A 21693-nucleotide genomic window follows, 5' to 3' on the forward strand; every position below is an offset into this window, starting at 1 on the left:
CATTACTCAACTTTATGGCTATTGAAACATACTGACACATGTTCAATGCACACATCTTAACTCAAATGCTTTTCACCCTGACTGTTTAGGAATACCTAGGAACATTGGTTTTTCCTACTCAGGATATGGAAAAACACTACTTCAAAACCAAGGAAAGGGATTATTTATTTATTTTTGCTTAAAGATAATTCATTTATTTTTTATTAAAGAATTTATTAACATTGATTTTCACATTATATTTCAAATGCGATGTTTAACCAACAAGCATTCAAGAAGGGAATCTCTATATAAAATCACTGGCGCATAGATATTTAGAACATAATTAAAATTAAGCTGTGGGTTTGTATGTCATAATACATATTAATCTATGTAATAAAGCATTATGTCTATAGAGTATGTAGCCCATCATAGATTTTTGTGTCTATGTGATTATATTTATATCTCCAAGACCATGTCCATAACATTGGGTACCCAAATACTGAGTCATCGATGGCCCTTGTGCTGTTTGGATCTAATAGCCACATATTAAGGATACCATGCGCCTTTTGTTCCTTTGGTCTTGACTTATCTCACTCAACATGATTGCTCTAATTTCATCCACTCCCCAGTGAATGCCATTTTTTTTATCTTGTCTGTTGGCTATGTAGAATTCCATCGTGTGTGTGTGTGTGTGTATATATATATATATATATATATATCACATTTTTTGTATCCATTCATCTGCAGTAGGGCATCTGGGTTGTATCCATTGCTTGGCTGTTGTGAATAGTACAGAGATGAATATGGCTGGTGGAGTTGTGGAGAAAGGGATTATTTATGAAAAATTATAATTTATTATGATTAACTTTCAATGTAACTGGCATTACTGAATTTCAAAATACATAACCATTATCTTCAAGCATTGGCCACGGTAAATCTGCCTTTGGCAGATTACAGTGGAAACAAGTAGGAGCCATAAAACCATATAAGAATAAAACAATTTAGCCAAGTACTACAGGCCTGTAATCCTTCTACTTGAGTAGGAAGGAGAATCTTGAGTTTCAAGCCAGCCTGGACAAAAGAAGCAAAAGCCTCTATCAGAGACAAAATATGAACAAAAGGTTGGGGATTCAATAGATTATCTGCCTAGCATACACAGGGCTCTGACTTCAAGCCTTTGTAAATAATTTTTAAAAGATTCTGTGGTAATTAATTTTGTTGTCAGATTGATTTCAACATGGAGTGCCTAATATTTGCTTAAACATTACCCTGTATGTGTTAATGAAAATAGTTCTAGATAAGATTAAAAATTTTATTTGGTAGACTGATTAAAACTGTTTACTCTCCCAAAGTTGAGTGACTTTCTTTTTTTCATATTTTTATTGTAATTAATAGAAAGATTACATGATATTTTCCAGATAGGAAGTGCATTAATTCACATACATTGATACCCTTTCACATGTCTTGATCCCCATTTCCCTCCCCTTCAACCTCACCCCTCATCTTGTTTTCCCCCCTTCCCTATCCAATTTCAAATAACCAAATACAAATATATCCGATATATCAGGTAACAAAGTGGGATACTGTAACAATATGAGATAACCAAGGACAGCAAAAGAGATGAGAGATAACATAGTACATTAAGGACAACAATCATTCATTATATGGCTTTTGTTTCTATACCCTAAAGGTCCTTTCATTCAGCATCATACTATATGGCCTTAAGGATCAAGGTTTTGCTCTATTGCAAATCTCTGCTAGGAGAGCCCAAGGTTTCTACTGATTATGAGAAATGAGGGAAACCAAAAAGTCTATGAAAGTTTGAAAAGGTTAAAATTTCTTTTTCTCTATGTGACTGTTTACCCATCCACATTACTGGTGTATGAACTCAAGGCCTGGATGCTATCCATTACCTTTTTTTGTTCAAGGCTAGTACTCTCCAACTAGAATCATAGCTCAGCTTCTGATATTTCGATGGTTAATTTGAGATAAAAAGTCTCATGGGTTTTTCTGAGAAGCCTAGATTCAAACCATGGTTCTAAGATTTCAGTTTTGGGTAAGGTTAGAGACATAACCACCAGTGCCCAGTATGTGTGACTGTCTTTGAGCTGGTACATTGGTCTTATCCTTCTTTCAGGCATGGACTTAAATTAGAACTGCTGTAGGTTCTCTTGGGGCTGTACTTTTCAGCCTCCATAATCACATAAATCACGTATGGGAATATTTTATGTTCTCTTTTACACTTTCTTTTCCTTCTTTCTTTCTTTTTTCATTCCTTCCTGCTTTCCTTCACTCCTTCTTCCTTCCCTCTTTCCTTCTTTCCTTCCTTCCTTCCTTTTCTCCTTCCCTCTTTCCCTCCTTTCTTTGTTTCTTTCTGGAGCAAGATGTCTTGGTTTAGGAAGGAGGAAAGATATGGGAAAAAGATTCTTCATGTAACAAAAACAGTCAAATCTGTTCAAAGATGGGAGTGAAACATGACAAAATGTTATCAAGCGCTCAGTGTCTCACAGTGAGCATAAGACAGTCACAGTCTACCACTGGAGGAATTTGGTATCTGTGCTGAATTTATTTTCTCTTCATACCTGAATGATTTTCTACATTTGCTTTAAGATTATTCTCTTTTTTTCTCTTCCTTTTCTCATATATTTTTATTTCAATTAATAGAAAGGTTACATTATATTCACCAGATAGAAGGTACATTACTTCACATACATTGATACCCTTTCTCATGTCTTGGTCCCCATTTCCCTCCCCCTACCCCCACCCCTCATCTTATTATTCCCCCTTCCCTATCCAATTTCAAATAACCAAATACTCATATATAATATATATAATATATCAGATAACAAGGTGAAATACTGTAACAATATGAAAAATACAGGGACAGCAAAAGAGATAACAGCTAACATTCCTTTCATTTAGGGTCATACTATATGGCCTATGTATCTAGGTTTTGTAAACTAATACTTCTATCAAGCTCTTCTCTATTCTGCTTTTTGGATGTTCCTGTTCCACTCTTCTGGAATGGTCAGCACTTTCTCTATAATTTCTTTTTGAAAACTCCATCCTGTGTGGTCTAGAAAGAAAACTGCCTTATTTAGGTCTGTGTATTCTTTTTCTTTTTGTGTGTGACAGTCCTGGGGCTTGAACGGAAGGCCTGACACTGTCCTGGCAGAGCTAACATTCTACCAACTTGAGATGCACCTCTACTTGAGGTTTCGTTGATGGTTAATTGAAGATATGAATCTGAAGGGTTTGTTACCCAGGCTGATTTTGAAGCTTGATCCTCAGATGTCAGCTTCCTGAGTAGCTAGGATCAGGTGCCTGGAAGGTTCTGTATATTCTTTTTTTTCCTTTCTTCTTTCTTTTTTTTGATATTTTTATTGTAATTAATAAAAGGGTTACATGATATTTGCCAGTTAGAAGGTGCATTAATTCACATACATTGATACCCTTTCACATGTCTTAGTCCCCATTACCCTCCCCCCACCCCCCATCTTGTTTTCCCCGCTTCCCTATCCAATTTCAAATAACCAAATACAGTTATATCCTATATATCAGATAACAATGTGAGATACTGTAACAATATGGGATAACCAAGGGACAGCAAAAGAGATGAGAGATAACATACTACCTTAAGGACAACAATCATTCATTATATGGCTTTTGTTTCTATATCCTAGAGGTCCTTTCAATTAGCTTCATACTATATGGCCTTTTGTATCAAGGTTTTGCTCTATTGCAAATCTTGCTAGGAGAGCCCAAGGTTTTTACTGATTATGACAAATGAGGGAAACCATTGAGCCTAAATTCCTTTGAGTCTGGCTTACTTCACTTAATATGATTTTTTCTAAGTCTTTTCCATTTCCTAACAAATGGGGTGATGTTATTCTTTCTGACAGCAGCATAGAATTCCATGTGTACAAATACCACATCTTGTTGTGCCATTCATCAACTGAGGGACATCAAATTCAACACAATACCCATCAATATCCCAATGTCATTCTTTAAAGAAATAGAAGAGGCAATCCAAAATTTCATATGGAATAATAAAAGAACTTGTATACCAAAAATTTTTCTTAGCAGAAAGAGCAGCACAGGAGGAATTTCAATACCAAACTTTAGACTCTATTACAGAGCTATAATTATCAAAACAGCTTGGTACTGGCACAAGAACAGGCCTGAAGACTAATGGAATAGAACTGAGGACCCAGATATTAAACCACAGACCTATGGCCAACTAATCTTTGACAAGGGAGCCAAAAAAATAGAATGGAAGAAAGACAGCCTCTTCAACAAGTTGTGCTGGCAGAACTGGTTAAGCACCTGCAGAAAACTAAAGTTGGATCCTTCTTTGTCACCCTGTATTAGAATTAACTCCAAATGGATCAAAGACCTGGAGGTAAAAGCTGACACACTGAAAACTTTACAAGAAGCAGTAGGTGATACACTAGGCCTCCTTGGCACAGGTAGAAACTTTTTTTTTTTTTTTGCCAGTCCTGGGCTTGAGCTCAGGGCCTGAGGACTGTTCTTGGATTTTTTCTCAAGGCTAGAACTGTACCACTTGAGCCTCAGCACCATTTCTGGCTTTTTCTAAGTATGTGGTACCAAAGAATTAAACCCGGGTCTTCATGCAAGCTGGGCAAGCACTCTACCACTAGGCCAAACTCCCGGCCCCTAGAAACTTTCTTAATAAGGACCAAGAATCACAACAAATCAGAGAAAGGCTGGATAAGTGGGACTGCATTAAACTGCAGAGCTTTTGTATGGCAAAGGACATAACTAGTAAATTAATTAGGAAGCCTACAGAGTGGGAGAAGATCTTCACCAACCATACAACAGACAAAGGCCTCATATCTAAAAAAATATCAACAGCTCAAAAAATTGAATCACTCCAAAACTAATCTCCAAAGTAACAACCATCCCATTAAAAAATGGGTCAAAGACTTAAAGAGAGTCTTCTCTGAAGAAGAAACAAAAATGGCCTATAGACACATGAAGAAACGCTCAATATCACTAGTCATAAAAGAAATGCAAATCAAAACAACTCTAAGATTCCACCTCACTCCAGTTAGAATGACCAGGATCAGGAAAACCAATAACAACAGATGCTGGAAGGGATGTGGCCAGGAGGGATCACTACTACACTGTTGGTGGGAGTGCAAACTTGTTCAACCACTATGGAAAGCAGTATGGCAGTGCCTCAAAAGGCTAAAAATAGAGCTCCCCTATGACCCAGCAATTCCACTACTTGGTATTTACCCAATCATCCAGAAACAAGGACATACTAAACCCACTAGCACAACAATGTTCATTGCAGCACTATTTGCCATAGCAAAGATATGGAACCAACCTACATGTCCCTGAGTTTCTCTTCCTTTTTTGAGGAGGGGGGCATTCATGGGGCTTGAATAGTGGGCTTGGGCCTGTCCCTGTGCCCAGGATTACAGGAGTGAGCCACCACCACCACCCAACAAGCCCTTTCTCTATAATTTTAATTGTGATGCCTTGACAAAAAGACATTGTATCATAACTCAACTTTATGTCTATTGAAACACACTGATATATGTTCAATGAACATATTTTAATTCAAATGCTTTTCTCTCTGAGTGCTTAGAAATATATAGGAACATTTTTTACACCAGATATGGAAAACCACTACTTTAAATCCAAGAAGATGGATTAATTTATTTAGAGATTACAGTGTACTTGTGATTAACTTTCACTGTACCTGGGATCACTGAATTTCAAAATAAATAACAAGTAGCTCCAAGGATGGGCCATGATAAATCTGCCTCTTGCAGAATGAAGTAGAAAGAAGTGGGAGCCATAAAACCATATAAGAATAAAACAATTCAGCCAAGTATGGTGCATGGGCCTGTAATTCTTCTGCTTGACTAGGAAGTAGAATCTTGAGTTTTAACTAGCCTAGGCAAAAGTATACAAACATAAGGTCTAAATGCAATAGAGTGCTTGTTTAACATACCAAAAACACTGAGTTCAAGCCATTGTATTTTAAGAAAGAAAGAAAGAGAAAGAGAGAGAGAAAGAAAGAAATACTTTAAAAGATTTTGTATGCTAGATTGATACTTCCCCCATGGGATGCCTAGATATTTGACCTTGAGAAAACTGGGTGAGCTAAGGTCATTTTATTTATAAAACATTTTCAGGTATTGTGTCAAGATTATTAGAACATTGCAATGTCTCATATCCACAATTTCTCCATTCGGTTAAATATGAATCACAAAAAATGACAGTAAAAAAAGAATCATTATCAACAGCTAAAATAGTCGATACAATCAAGATGTGTTGTGAAGCATGGAATACAGCATCTTAAAAGTGAAGTAGAGCAGGGGGAGGGTGGGAAGGACATGGGGACCATGTCATGAGAAAGGGTATCAATGTTTGTGAAGTTATGCACCTTCGATCTGGTGAATATAATGTAACCCTTTTATTAATCACAATAAAAAATATTAAAAAAATTAAAAATAAAAGTGAAGTAGAAATGGTAAACACATGAATGAACAGATAAGAACTTTCAGCTGGCATTTGGAAATTTAAAAAAAAGGAGAATGAAAGAACTGAAAAAAATGCTAACAGAATGAAAAGTGAAGAAACAGTAACAAAAAATAGAGTACACAGTGTCTGTGGGAGAATACTAATGATTTAACATAATTGTTACTGGGCTTTGCATACATTAAAATACAAGGAGAAATTATAATATACAATTTTATAGATATAAATTTGACACTTTGGATGAAGGAAAAAATCTTAACTGGTAGAAATCCAACATACTCACTGGGAAAAAAATCAAGATATCTGTAATAGTCTTGAATCTATTAAAGATACTAAGTTGTAGCAAAAATATTTTGCCAGAGTGTTTTGGGTCCACATAATTTTACCAGTAAGTCTTATTCCCCATTTTCCTCCATAAAGCAAGCATGGGATAAACTTATTAATTTATTAAGACAATTTTCCTGATGCTCTGATTTTAAAAATACACAAACACCTTATACTATATATTTAGTTCAATATCTGTCATGAACATAAAAAAATAAACCTATGGAAAAAATGTGACCATCTGGGAGCATAGGCTAGTGGTAGACTGCTCGCCCAGCATGCACAAAGCCCTGGGTTTGATACCTTGGAACCACATACACAGAAAAAGCCAGAAGTGGTGTTGTGGCTCAAGTGTCAGAGTGTTAGCTTTGAGCAAAAAGTGTCCAAGGACAGTGCTCAGGCCTTGAGTTCAAGCCTCAGGACTGGCAAAAAATAAAAATAAGAAAAAATGTGACCAAATCAAATCTAGCAGTCTGGAAAACTGAGTATTATATAATTGTCAATTTACATATATTTCCTGAACAATTTGAGCAAGCAACTTAATAGCATTTTACTATATTAAAAGAATAAAAAGGGAATGGATAAAACATTGCCTCAGTGATTTTAGAAAGAGATAAAATGTCAACATATAAAATGTATTAAATTTTCATGTAGAACCATGAACTTTTTGACTATGAGGCATGTTGTAAGAAATGTGTTTACAGAAGGATTTATTGTGCCATACACATCAAAGAGTATTCTCACCCAAATTACAACAGCAATGACACAACTAGATAGTGTAACCTTATAGAACCATCATACACATGGTCTATTTTTTCACTGAAGATACAGTGGAAGACTCCACTAGCCATCAACACAGGAGAAATGAAACAAGATATATTCCTAACAGCATAAAAACTCCTCAAATAATTAGGAATAAAATTAGTTTTACTGAAAATGCATGAAGTACTATCCAAGAAAACAAGGGAAGACATAAATCATTGGAAATGTCCTGTGTCAATGGAGGAGAAGATTGAGCATTGATACAATGTTAACTCGCCCCATTACTACAAAACTCTGCAGGTAGGTATTTTGAATTGATTCTAAGCTTTACATAAGAATTAAAGGACCAAGACTGCCTCTAAAAAATATGAAACTCACAAAAATATGGTGGTCTCATACTATCTAGTTTCAGAACTTACCATAAAGTTATCCTAAATAAAACAGGGTAGTATTGATTGAAGAATAGACATATTGAGGAAAGGAACAGAATTGAGCTCAAAATAGACCACACAAATTTAGTAAACTGTTTTTTTATGATAAGGGTGCAAAAGCAATTTAGTGGAGAATGAATAATCTCCTTAGCATATGGGATTGAAATAATTGGCATCTAGATGCCAAATAATGAAACCAACACCTAACTAACCACATTGAGGAAATCATCTTGAAATACATTATAAACATAAATGTAAGATCTAAAACTGAAAAAATATAACTAAGGAAAAGACAAAACTCTTTATCAGCTACTTCTTTGTATTTATATATTTATTTATTTTTTGCCAGTCCTGGCCCTTGAACTCAGGGACTGAGCAGTGTCCTTGGGCTTTCTCAGGACTAGAGCTCTACTACTTGAGCCACAACAGCACTTCTGTGTTTTTTCTATGTATATGTTACCAAGGAATAGAAACCTGGTCTTCGTGCATGCTAGGCAAGAACTCTACCACTAGGCCAAACTCCCAGACCTTTTTTATTTATTTTTTAAATAGTACTGAGGATTAAATAGTACTCAAGGCCACATATTTACTAAGTAACTACTTTACTGCTTGATCCATACTCAAATCTAATTTTATTTTTAATTTTATTTAAAGTAAGATCTTGTGCCTTTTCTGCGGCTGATTTCAACAATCACCTTCTTTAACTTCAGTTTTCTTGATATCTGGTATTACAGATATGAGCTACCATACTGAGCAAAGACAACATTTTCTATCTTAAGTTAATCAGAGATTTCTACGTTGTGACTTTCTAAAAAGCATGCTATAATGGTAGTCAGAGACAACCATTGCCATAGGAGAGGTTGAAATGAAAAGTAGTTTGTAAGAACTTTTAAAAGGAGATGGTATTGCTTACATGAGTATTGCATGCACAGTATGCCAAATGATACACTTAAAATGACAGTTTATTGATTTAATTAAGCTTGAATTTAATAGGTATGATTTCATGGAGTTATGGGAGATGAATGATGTGATGTTTTGGTTCTTCCTGAATCTGCATGTGAAACAACAGAGCAACCAAGTATCCAACCCCCAAACTCCTGGTCAGCAGTACACATGAAACTAGCTAGTAAGGCATCCTTCAGAAATACATATGGGTGGCCCAGAAGAGCAATAGTCATGTCTCTTATATTAATGAATGCACAGGAGAATGAGACAGAGACAACCAGAGTCAGAGGATTTGAGAAAGGAAACCAAAGAAGACAACCTTATTCCCTAGAAAGCACACAATATAGCCAACAACATAACCTTACAGGGAAAATACTATTTTTTTAAACTACCTAACTTCAAATATTATCAATACCTTTGCTAGTTAGGTTCCCCAAAGCATGCAAATGAAAACCAGGTTATTATCACATTGCCAGATGTTTTGACAGCTGTCATTTATTATCAGAAGAAAGTAGAATTACATATTTAAAGTATTCAAGAAACTAACATAAAGGATAAGGATTTTTGATTAATCTTATTTTTATTGTGACAACAGATGTGGAATACAGATTGGTAACAGTTATATAAATCAGATAATGAGTGCAATTCTTTTTAAACCATTTATCCCTTCGCTTACTCTCTCTAGGATAAGGCTTTATATGTTGGCAACTAGAGAATCAAATTCCAAAGTCAAAAATTCTTATTCCAAGCCCAAAGAAATGTTTGCATTTTCCCCTCATTTGCAATAACTAAAATATGTCAATGATATTTTGCAAGGGATTACAAAAGTCCAATCTCTAAGTGCACAGAACCATATATAATGAAGCATATCAAAATGAATTCCAAGAATTGGAAACAGGAGATTCTTACGACATCTTGTATGCAGTTATTTCTATTTTTTCCCTCTGTTTCAGTTTTCTGTACCCTTTGTCTTGTATATAGGCTTATCTGATTCCTGGAAGGGAAAGGAAATCACAGAAACAGCAGGACAAAGATTGAACTATTGCAACAACGATACTCACTAGGTACTGTGTGGGAAACAAACTTTGCAACTTGAGGGGGAGGGGAGTGGGGAGGGGTAAGCTGAAGAAAACAAGGGAGGGGATAACTGTTTAAAAGAAATATACTTATTACCTTACTTATGTAACTATAACCTCCCTGTTCATCACACTTACAATAAATTAAAAAATTATCAGTATATAAAAATGGAAGGAAATGAATATTTTTTCCATGGAACCCAGTGACATTATATAAGGTGAGGTTTAGTAAAGACTGTGAAATCCCAAATTTTAATATTTCTATGGGACATATCTTAATGAAGTTGAGTCAGTAATTTATCTTTAAGTTTTCTGCATATTTTGTAACTACCAAAAGTCCTATAAAACGACCAATTTAGTAGCAATACTTAGCACCGAAAATATGGTAATAAGTTATTATTTCTCATTAGAAGAAAGCTGGAGAAAGCTGAGCATTTTGGAGAATTGATTGCTTATGGGGACTGCCATAAGAAATGCACAAGAGAGGCTGGGAGTTTGGCCCGGTGGTAGAGTGCTTGCCTAGCATTCTCGAAGACCTGGGTTTGATTCCTCCATACCACATACCTAGAAAAAAGCAGGAAGTGGTGCTGAGGCTCAAGTGGTAGAGCTCTAGCCTTGAGAAAGTCCAAGGAGAGTACTCAGGCCCTGAGCTTAAGCCCAGGACTGGCAAAAAAGAAAAAGAAATGCACACGATAAACTGGGGCATTCCTATGCAGAGTTGAGCTGAATCTAAGGATTAATGTGAAGGCAATTCAAACTATGATATATTTTAAGTAACTATTAAAAATACAAGCTGTAGAAAACTCTAAAGCCCATGAGTCAGTGTATTCAATAGATATGTTGAATAGAAGATATATATATATATATATATATATATATATATATATATATAAAGTAACCTGCAGATTATAAAAGACTGAAGCTTAAACAACGATGTTCATTGCAGCACTATTTACCAGAGCAAAGACATGGAACCAACCCAAATGTCCCTCAGTAGATGATTGGATCACAACGATGTAGTATTTATACACAATGGAATTCTATGCTGCCATCAGAAGAACAACATCGCCCCATTTGTAAGGAAATGGAGACTTAGAAAAAATATTAAGTGAAGTAAGCCAGACCCAAAGGAACATAGGCTCAGTAGTTTCCCTTATTTGTAATAATTAGTACAAACCTTGGACTCTTCTAGCAGAGGATCACAATAGCTCAAACACTAGATACATAAGGCCTTATAGGATGAAGCCAATTTAATGGACCTTCAGGACATGGAAACAAGAACTTAATCATGGGTGACAGTTGTTCTTAATGTACTATGTTTTTTCTCTTCTCTTGTGTTGCCCTTTGGTCAATCTCATACTGTTACAGTATCTGACTTTATTATCTGGTATATTATATATATATGTGTGTTTATTTGTTTATTTGAAATAAGAGGGGAAAAGGATGAGGGGAGGGGGAGGGGAACAGAAATGGGGACAAAAACATGAGAAAGGTTATCAATGTGTGAGAAGCAATGCACCTTCAATCTGGTGAATATAATGTAACCCCTCTATACATTAAAATAAAATTTTTAAAAAAGACTGAAATTTGTTACAGTAGTTAGCGCCTATATTTCTAGCTACTATAGATTGAGATGGAAAGTACCACATTTTAATGCTGGCCTAGACATGAAGTCCATGACACCATTGTCAATAGAAAAGATGGTCGTGGTAGCACATACCTGTTACTCCAGATTTCTTTGGAAGCATGGAAAACAGGATTGCAGTTCAGGTCAAACTGGAAATAAATGTTGCAAGATCCTATTTCAAAAATAACCAAAGCAAAATGGCTTCTGTATCTCAGAGGTAGGAAGCCTGCTTAGCAAATGGGATAGCTGGATTCAACCTTGAGTTCTACCAAATAAGAAAAAAGAAAGCAAAGAAAGGCATGCAGGTAGAAAGGAAGGAAGGAATAGAGGGAGGGAAAAGGGAGGAAGGGAGGGGAAGAGAGAGAGAAGGGAAAGAAGAGAAAGAGAAATAAAGAAAAAAATGAAAAAAAGAAAGAAAAGAAGGAAGCAAGAAAGGAAGGAAGGAAGGCAGGCAGGCAGGCAGAAAGGAAGGAAGGAAGGAAGGAAGGAAGGAAGGAAGGAAGGAAGGAAGGAAGGAAGGAAGGAAGGAAAGAAGGAAGGAAGGAAGGAAGGAAGGAAAGAAGGAAGGAAGGAAGGGCTAAAAAATAATTTTAAATGTTTTAAAACCCATAGAATGTATAAATTCCCTGTTAAATAATCATAGCCATAAATGACTCAACTAAGTGATTAGTGCAAAAATCAGGGTACTTGTTACTGCTGCTTTGAGAGGAGACTGAAACTGACAGGAAGCACACAGAAGAACTTGGAGGAGATTACATTTTTGCTGGTGTTTATAAGGGAATTTGTCTTATCCCAATTTACTTATTTTATTGGAGTTTTTGTATGTCTGTTTAATTGTACTATACAAAATTTAAAAATACTACAGAAAAGAAAAGAATGCTTTTCAAGATAATGGGCTACAACAGATCTAAATCTGCATAGTGAGCTCTATTTGGGAAAGGGGTTACCTCCATTTTGTTCACAAATGGTAAGATCCTCATTGTGTAGCCACCAAGCATCTTAGCTGCATCAGGCTCTTCAGCTCTTCTAGAACATACAGTCAGAACACACAGCTGTTATTCTTTTTAATCAGTTGGGGGTGCTTCAGACTTTTTCTTTTTTTTTCTTGGTAGTTTAGTGGAAATAAGAGTCTCATGAACATTCCCACCTAAGCTAGCTTCGAACCTTGATCCTTAGATCTAAGTCTTCTGTGTAGGTAGAAGTATACATGTCAGCCACTGGCTCCCTTCCTTTTTTCTTTTTTATTTGTCATTTTTTTTGTGTGGAGAAATGTCTTGGCTACTTTGTTTTGACAAAGTTTTGAAGAACAGCTTATGAAGATGTCTTTGGCATGGACATTAAAATATCTAACCAAATATAAAAGATGGTATTAAAAAGATGACTTCTGTATCTAGGTTTTGCTCTATTGCAAATCTCTGCTAGGAGAGCCCAAGGTTTCCACTGATTATGACAAATAAGGGAAACCATTGAGCCTATGTTCCTATGAGTCTGGCTTACTTCACTTAATATGATTTTTTCTAAGTCTTTCCATTTCCTAACAAATGGGGCGATGTCATTCTTTCTGACAGCCACATAGAATTCCATTGTGTACAAATACAACTTGTTGATCCACTCATCAACTGAGGGACATCAGGGTTGGTTCCATATCTTTGCTATGCTAAATAGTGCTGCAATGAACATCCTTGTGCTAGTGGATTTAGTATGTCCTTGTTTCTGGACAACTGGGAAAATGCCTAGTAGTGGAATTGCTGGGTCATAGGGGAGCTCTATGTTTAGTCTTTTGAGGAACTGCCATACTGCTTTCCATAGTGGTTGATTTGCAATAGAGCAAAACTAAGATACATAAGGCCATAGAGTGTGACGCTAAATGAAAGGACCTCTAGGATATAGAAACGAAAGCCATATAATGAGTGATTGTTGTCCTTAATGTACTGTTATCTCTCATCGCTTTTGCTGTCCCTTGGTTATCTCATATTGTTACACTATCTCACTTTGGTATCTGATATATTGGATATATTTGTATTTGGTTATTTGAAATTGGATAGGGAACGGAGGAAAACAAGATGAGGGGTGGGGGTGGGGGTTGGGGGGAGGGAAATGGGGACCAAGACATGTGAAAGGATATCAATGTATGTGAATTAATGCACCTCCTATCTGGCAAATATCATGTAACCCTTCTATTAATTACAATAAAATATATGAAAAAAAGATGACTTCTAAGTATAATACTTTTTGTCATAGGTCTATTTTAAGTCATCAGTGAGCATTTTGCCAGATCTATGACCCAATCTTTCTTTTCTTCTCAGATGGAAGAACTTAATGGACACACCAACATTTTTATTTTGGCTCTTTGTTGATCACGACGCTAACAAATGAACAGAAGGAGATATTTGTGAAGAATTCTGGTGAACAGCTTGCTGTAAGATTAATCACAAGGAGTTTTATTCAGACCATGGTACTCACTTTGGCACATGAGGTGACATTAAAAAGGACCTTTATGAAGTTTAGGGGGTTAGGTCAAACCAAAAGGAAGAATATTATTCTTAGGAATCTTAAAAATTGCTTTTTGGAAGATTTTGCATTTTTCATAACTGATGGAAGAATTTGTAGAGCACTGCTTGATAGAGATTATTATCCTTCTGTCAAAATGGATGAGCCTACATCCACACATCCTTATGGTCTAAGGATGGTCTACCAAGGATGGTAATTGCTATTCTTCTTTCAGTTTGCATTTCCCTAAGGAAGAAGATATGTGTTCAAGGTTCAGGTGACTACCAGTAGAAAAGCATTGAGATGCAGCCTTAATGAGATGCCTAGGTCACATGGGCTTCTTCCTCACTAGTGGGACTAAAGCACTTACAAATGATACTTCAATCTGAAGTTTGACCAGTTTGTTAGCTTTCCCTACTGGCATATGAGGACACAAAAAGAAGGCCCCCACTAGATATTCTCAAACCATTATTTTTATTTAGAGCCACTCCTCAGAATAGTGAGCAAATTTGTTATTATTATTATTATTACTATTATTATTAATGTGGATTCTGTGCTTGTTATATGCCAAGCATGATGCTAAGTGTTTTATATACATTTTCTTGAATAATGATCCACATAGCACGTGTTGATTAAGTAGCCTGAAAGCCATTCTGGCTTAGTCTGTTCAAAATCACAATGCAAGGAAGTGATAGAGCCTAAACCAAGGTTAAAGTCATCCTAGCTCTAGAATGCACGTTTGAAATCTTTTCCTTTTCTTCTTTCTTTTATCTCTTTTCTTCCTTCCTTTCTCCTTTCCCTCCTTCCTCCCTCTATCCCATATCATTTTTCTTTCATCTATTTCTCTCTTTCTCATCCTGTCTCCCACTCTCTTCACATTGTGATTTCATGTGACTTGACAATCATTTAACTCATATATCTAATCGTAATTCTTTCTGGAGTACCCTTGTGGTATTTTGAAGCAAGTATAATGTTATTGTGTTCAAATCAGGCTAAACATATATTTCTCCTCAAACATTTATAATAGTGGATATATATATATAATCATTGTTGTTACCCTACCATCCAGCTTCTATTTCAAGTATACTAGAAGTAGTGCTATTTTTCCCATTTAAAAATAATGTAGCACCCACTGTATTGCATCTCTGTCCCCGTATTTCCCAGCCTCTGCTGACCATGACTGCCCTCCCAATGTTCTTAAAATAAAAATTTAAGCTTCCATGACAGAGTGGAAATACATGGCTTTGCTTGCTTTCCTTCCTTCCTTCCTTCCTTCCTTCCTTCCTTCCTTCCTTCCTTCCTTCCTTTCTTCCTTCCTTCCTTTCTTCCTTCCTTTCTTTCTTTCTTTCTTTCTTTCTTTCTTTCTTTCTTTCTTTCTTTCTTCCTTCCTTCCTTCCTTCCTTTCTTCCTTCCTTCCTTCTTTCCTTTCTTTCTTTCTTTCTTTCTTTCTTTCTTTCTTTCTTTCTTTCTTTCTTTCCTTCTTTCTTTCTTCCTTCCTTCCTTCCTTCCTTCCTTCCTTCCTTCCTTCCTTCCTTCCTTTCTTTCTTTTCTTTCTTTGCCAGTCATCAGGCTTGCACTCTGGTCCTGAGCACTGTCTCTGAGCTCTTCAGCTCAAGGCTATCACCTACCCCTTGAGCCACAGCTCCACATCCAGTTTTCTAGTGGTTAATTGGAGATGGGAATCTCAGTTTTTAATGCCCAGACTGGCTTTGAACTGCAATCCTCAGATCTCAGTCTCCTGAATAGCTAGGATTACAGGCTTTTCTTTTCTTTCCTTTTTCTATTTCTAGCTTATTTCACTTAACACAATTATCTCTATTCACACCTGTGTTGTCACAAATGGCAAGTTTTCACTTTTCTTTTAGAGGGTTGAGTAATGTACATGTAGTCAGTATGCATGTGTGCTACATTTGTATCTGCCCTTCAGCTGATGGACACTGGGTTGTTTCCATTCCTTGGAGAATGTGAATAGTGTTACAACATACATGGGAATGAAGATGTCTCAGTGACAGACAACATCATTTCCTTTTGCACACAATTCAGAGGAATAACTGGATCAATTTTAATTCTGTTGTTTTCTTTTCATTGTTGTTTCAGTAGTAATGAGGTTTGAAATAAGGGTTTCATGCTTGCCAAGCTGGTCCTCTGACATTTGAGCCATGATTTCAGATCCCCTAGATTTTGTTTTTGCCTAGGGTCAACCTCAAATGGCAATCCTCTTACCTATCCACCTATTCCTTCTGCAAGGATGGAATTAAAGTTTGCTTTCACAACAACCAGCTTGAGGATTGACATGGCATTCTTCTAACTTGCCTCATAGAGTTGGCCTTCAACTGTGATTTCCCAATCTCTGTCTCCAGAGTAGCCGAGGTTACCATATACCACTATTTCTGGAGAAGTTTCATACATTTCATCACCACTCTGCAAAGGTTTCGTCTTCATTTTCATACCAACAATTGTTATAGTTATTTGGGGGCAATAATGGAATAGAATAATATATTATTGCGATTTTGATTTGCTTTTTCATGATGACTAGTGAAGCTGAGGGTTTTTTTTGTCTCTGTGTATACATGTAGGTCGTAAATTTAGTTCTTTATAAATTACACGTCTTAGGCATCTGTTATTGTAGCCAAATGTTGTATTTTTGCAACTTTTGATGTTCTATATCTTTCAAATGCTTCCTTGCCTGTCTCCACATATTCTTTGGTGAAGTATCTATGCAGTTATTTTATCCATTTGTTAGATTATTTCTTATCACTGAATTTAAGAGTCTGTCTGTATCTCTCTTTTATCTTTTCTCTTCTTTTTTCATTTTTATTGTCTTTAGTACTTAGGTTTGAATCTTGTACTCTTATTTTTCTTTCTTGCTTTTACTGGTGCTATACACTTTGAACCACACCTCCCATTGGGCTTTTTGCTGGTTTCATGGAGATGGAATCTTATGGAGTATTTTTAATTTGCCAAGGATGGCTTTGAACTATGATTCCTTGAGCATCAGCCTCCTGAGTAGCTAAGATTACATGTGAGTTACTGGTGCCTGGCAAGTTCTACATTTTCTTATTTTTTTAATATTTTTATTGTAATTAATAAAAGGGTTACATGATATTTGCCAGATAGAAGGTGCATTAATTCATATACGTTGATACCCTTTCACATGTCTTGGTCCTCATTACCCTCCCCCCACCCCCCATCTTGGTTTTCCCCCCTTCCCTATCCAATTTCAAATAACCAAATACAAATATATCCAATATATCAGATAACAAAGTGAGATACTGTAACAATATGAGATAACCAAGGCACAGCAAAAGAGATGAGAGATAACATAGTACATTAAGGACAACAATCATTCATTATATGGCTTTTACATTTTCATAACAGCCCTCTATCAGGGCTTTTTTGAATATTTTCTTCTGTTCTGTGCCTTGCCTTCTCATTCTATTGAAATTTTCTTGAAGTGAAACTTATCAGCTCTTTCTTTTATGGATTGCATATTAGGTAATATATCTAAAATTATTGCCATATTCAAGGCCCTTTAGGTTTTCTCTTGTGTTATCTTACAAGATTTTGGAACCAGATTTTTATTTTAGTAGATCTATGATCCATTTGAGTTACTTTTTCTAAAAAGTTAAGGTCTGTGTTTGTATTTACCTTTTAGAATTTAGATGTTTACTTGTTCTAACATCATATGTTGAAGACACCCTCTTTCACCCACTGTATTGTCTTTTTTTTCTTCATAAAACTTCTGTTAATTCTTTTAATAAAGATTGAGGATACCTTGTTCTGTTCCAGTGATCAGTTTATCTGTTCTTTCACCAGTACTACACAGTCATGATTATTGTAGCTTTACAGTGAGCCCTGAAATTAGTTTCTGACTGTCCCTTAACTTCACTCTTCAATATAGTTAGCTTTTTCCATATATTTTTATTGTAATTAATAGAAGGGTTATAGTCTCACCAGATGGAAGGTGAATTACTTCACAAACATTGATGCCCTTTCTTCTGTCTTGGTCTCCATTTCCCTCCCCCGACCCCTGCCCCTCATCTTGTTTTCCGCCTTCCCTATCCTCTTTCATTGTTACGGTATAGTTAGCCTTTGCATCTCTATATACATTTTAGAATTATTTTTCCAATATTTACACAATAACTTGCTGCAGTTTTAGCTGGGATTGTACTGGATTAGTAGATCAAATAGTAATGAAGTAACATTGGACAACACCCTGTTCTTTTATTCCATGAATGTACAATCTCCATTTATCCAGTTCCTTGATTAGTTTGTTCAAGTTTTACAATCTTTCTCACAAAGATGTTGTACAGAATGTTAGTTATATTTATACTGAACATTTCATTTTTCTGGATACGAATGTTAAACCATTTCATACAAATTCCAGTTTTTCATTGTCGATATGTAGAAATGTGAAAATTGACCTTATTTTAATTTCTACATTTTCCCTCAAAAGCAGTTTTCTTCCTTGTCACTTTGTATATCATTTTTTCACCATGCTATATTGGCCAATATTCATATAGTATGAAGTAAACTATGGATATCAGTTATATTCACTACAGACACCTGCAAAGCCAACTAAACAATTATTTCAAGGTGGACATGGGTTTATCATAAATGAAAAGCATTTTCAAAAAAGTAAAAATAAGTGATAAAGTTGCTATGCTAAAAAGGGAGAAAATTGAAAATTAGGAACTGGAAACATGTGGAAGACAAAACTTTGGCTATATTCAGTTAATTTGTGATGGTGAGTTCAATTATGATCTTAACTGATGTACTACTTGTTGGAAGTGGCCTTTTGTTGTAGAGAGATGTTAGCATTTCCGAACATAAAATAAGAATCGATTAATAATCGATTGCAGTTCTTACTTGATAAAAATAATAGTAGATGAACATATTTATCTTTGTGGTTCCTGATGTTCTCTTGTTAGGCACATACACCTCAAAGATTGTTATATATAGTCATGTAAATTTGAACTTTCTATCATTTTTAAACTGACTTAAAGGTCTCCATTTTTAATTACTAATGCTATGCTTTTTGGCTGATATATTTCCTTGCTCTGTTCTTCTTTGTCTAAAATTAATATAGATATTCTGTTTCTTCTGACTGTGACTAACATGTAGGTAGTTTCCATGCCTTTACCTTTAATCTATTATATATTGTTATAGTTAAGCTGAGTTTCTTATAAATAATATATAGTTAGATGTTGGGTATTATTTTCAATTATACTGATACTGATGCTTCTTGGATTTGTTTGGACTAGTGATATTTAAAGTACTAGCAATACAGTTGGATTTATATGAATCCTATCTATTACAGATTGGTGGGGTTTTTTTGTCATGTTATTTCTAGATATTCAGGATGCTGAGATCTGAGAATCCAGTTTCAGAGTAGGCCAGGTACATAAATATGATAGACTTTGATCTGTGATAGCAGGAAGTAGAAGTAAGGCTCAAATGGCAGAGACAACTTTTAGCAACAACACCAATAAGAATGAAGGCCCTGAATTCAAGCTCCAGAACCAGCAAGAAATACAAGCATTGTGAATGAATAAGGGAAAATAAAATGAAAACCACTCTGACTTCCTTTTTTAAATTTACATTTTATTATAAAGATGATATACAGAGGTATTACAGTTACCTAAGTGAAATAATGAGTACATAAGAATTACAGATGTGAGCCACTCCACTGACACCTGGATCAGCAACATTTCTTTTTTCTTTTTGATACGTGTGGTGGTGGAGATGAAACCCTAAGAAATGCTCACCCAGTAAGTCACATTCCCTAACCCTCCTTCAGTGTTTTGCCTGTCTGAAAAGTCACTTTATTTATTCTGGGTAGTTGCCCAGTGTACAAGATTCTGGTCTGGTAGCATTTACTTATTTTATCAATAGCTGAAATACTTTACTCCAGGTTTTTTGTTTTTGTTTTTGTTTTGCTTTCATGGTATCTGAGGAGATAATTCTTGGCTTTAGTCCAATACATTACCTCTCTCTAGATTTTCTCTTTTTGAAATTCTGAACTTGAATATAACATTTGTAATACTACTTTTAAGTCATATTTTACTTTTAAATCCTTTTGGTGTTTGCTGGTTTTTCTCAATCACTAATGGATGTAATGGAGACATTAAAAGTAGAATTGAAAGTTAAATATGTATTGTGGTTGATTTTGAGGTATGGCTTCAAGTTGGCATATTATAACATTGGAAGCTAAGATAAATTCATTTTTAATTACCTTGCTCATTCTATTGATCAAAGGAAATGTTACAAACCAACCTAAATTAGACTGGGTTTTGTTGATGCATCTAGCCCAGTGGTGCAGTTGGGTTATACTTGGAAACCATTAAAAAAAAGGGGGAGGTACCTCTGAGCCCTTTTTAAAATTCATTAGACTTTTTCCTAGCTCTGTGGACTTGGACAAATTAGGGACCTCTCTGTACTTCAGTCACCTCACCTCTGAAGTGGGATCAGTGGTAAAGTAGTAATAAAGTTGTTGTGTATAAAGTGACAGATAAAGCCAGGCAAATGCCATTAATCTCAACTACTTGGAAGGCAGAGGCTGGAAACCAATCCAGGCAAAAACTTACTAAAATCCCCTCTCTCCATGAACAAATTGGATGTGTTGGTACACAGTTTCAATTCCAATTGTGTAAGAGGTATAGGTAAAAAAAATTTTGTGCCAGTCTTGGGAAAGCACATAAGATCTTATTTGAGAAACAATCAAAAGCAAAATCAGCTAAAGCTATAACTCAAGTGATAGAATATCTGACAGACTAACAAATTAAAGGCGTTGAGTTCAAACCCTAGTACCTAAAAATTAAAAATAAATATAAATAGCATATGGCATTTAGTGTTATTAAAGAGAAGATAAGTGCTATGATTATATAACATATTATTATTTTTTAATTCACAATATTTGTTACTACTTAAATAGTTCTTACCTCATTTCTCCTTTTACATGTAGAGTAGCTGCCAAATTTAAATGGAAATTTCCCAGTTTTATTTAGATGAGCTATATGATAAAAATTTCTACTACCTGTTGGATAAATAGCTGAATACATTTCTAATTTAAGGTGATTAATTTGTAATGCTCCTATTTCTTAAAATAAATATTATTTTCATTTCAAATATTCAGGAGGAATTCAGTCTCATCAGATTTTTATGTAGTAGGCTTTTCATCTGGAATTTTAAAATGTATCAGAGATATATCGAAACTCAAATTGTATTAAGTCAGCTAGCCATCTGTCTTAGGGAAAGATACCAAGTGCTTAAAATTAAACTTGACAAATATTTCATAAAAAGTATGTGTGAAAAGCCTGTTATTTATGACTCAGGATAGTGTTAAAGGACATTTTCCTTTTAGCCACAAGATGGTGCTTTTGCACTCTGTATTACCATTGAGGAAATAAAAATAGCTTTAAAATGGTTGACAAAAGATTTTAATTTTGGAAGAATCATTAGAGTTTATAGTACCTGTTTTCATTTTCAAAATCATGCCTCAAAACACCATTGGGTAAGAAATGTTAATATATAAGTTAAATAT

Source organism: Megascapheus bottae, chromosome 12 (assembly GCF_031878675.1).
Source record: "Megascapheus bottae isolate mThoBot1 chromosome 12, mThoBot2.hap1, whole genome shotgun sequence".
In the NCBI taxonomy this organism is placed as follows: Eukaryota; Metazoa; Chordata; class Mammalia; order Rodentia; family Geomyidae; genus Megascapheus; species Megascapheus bottae.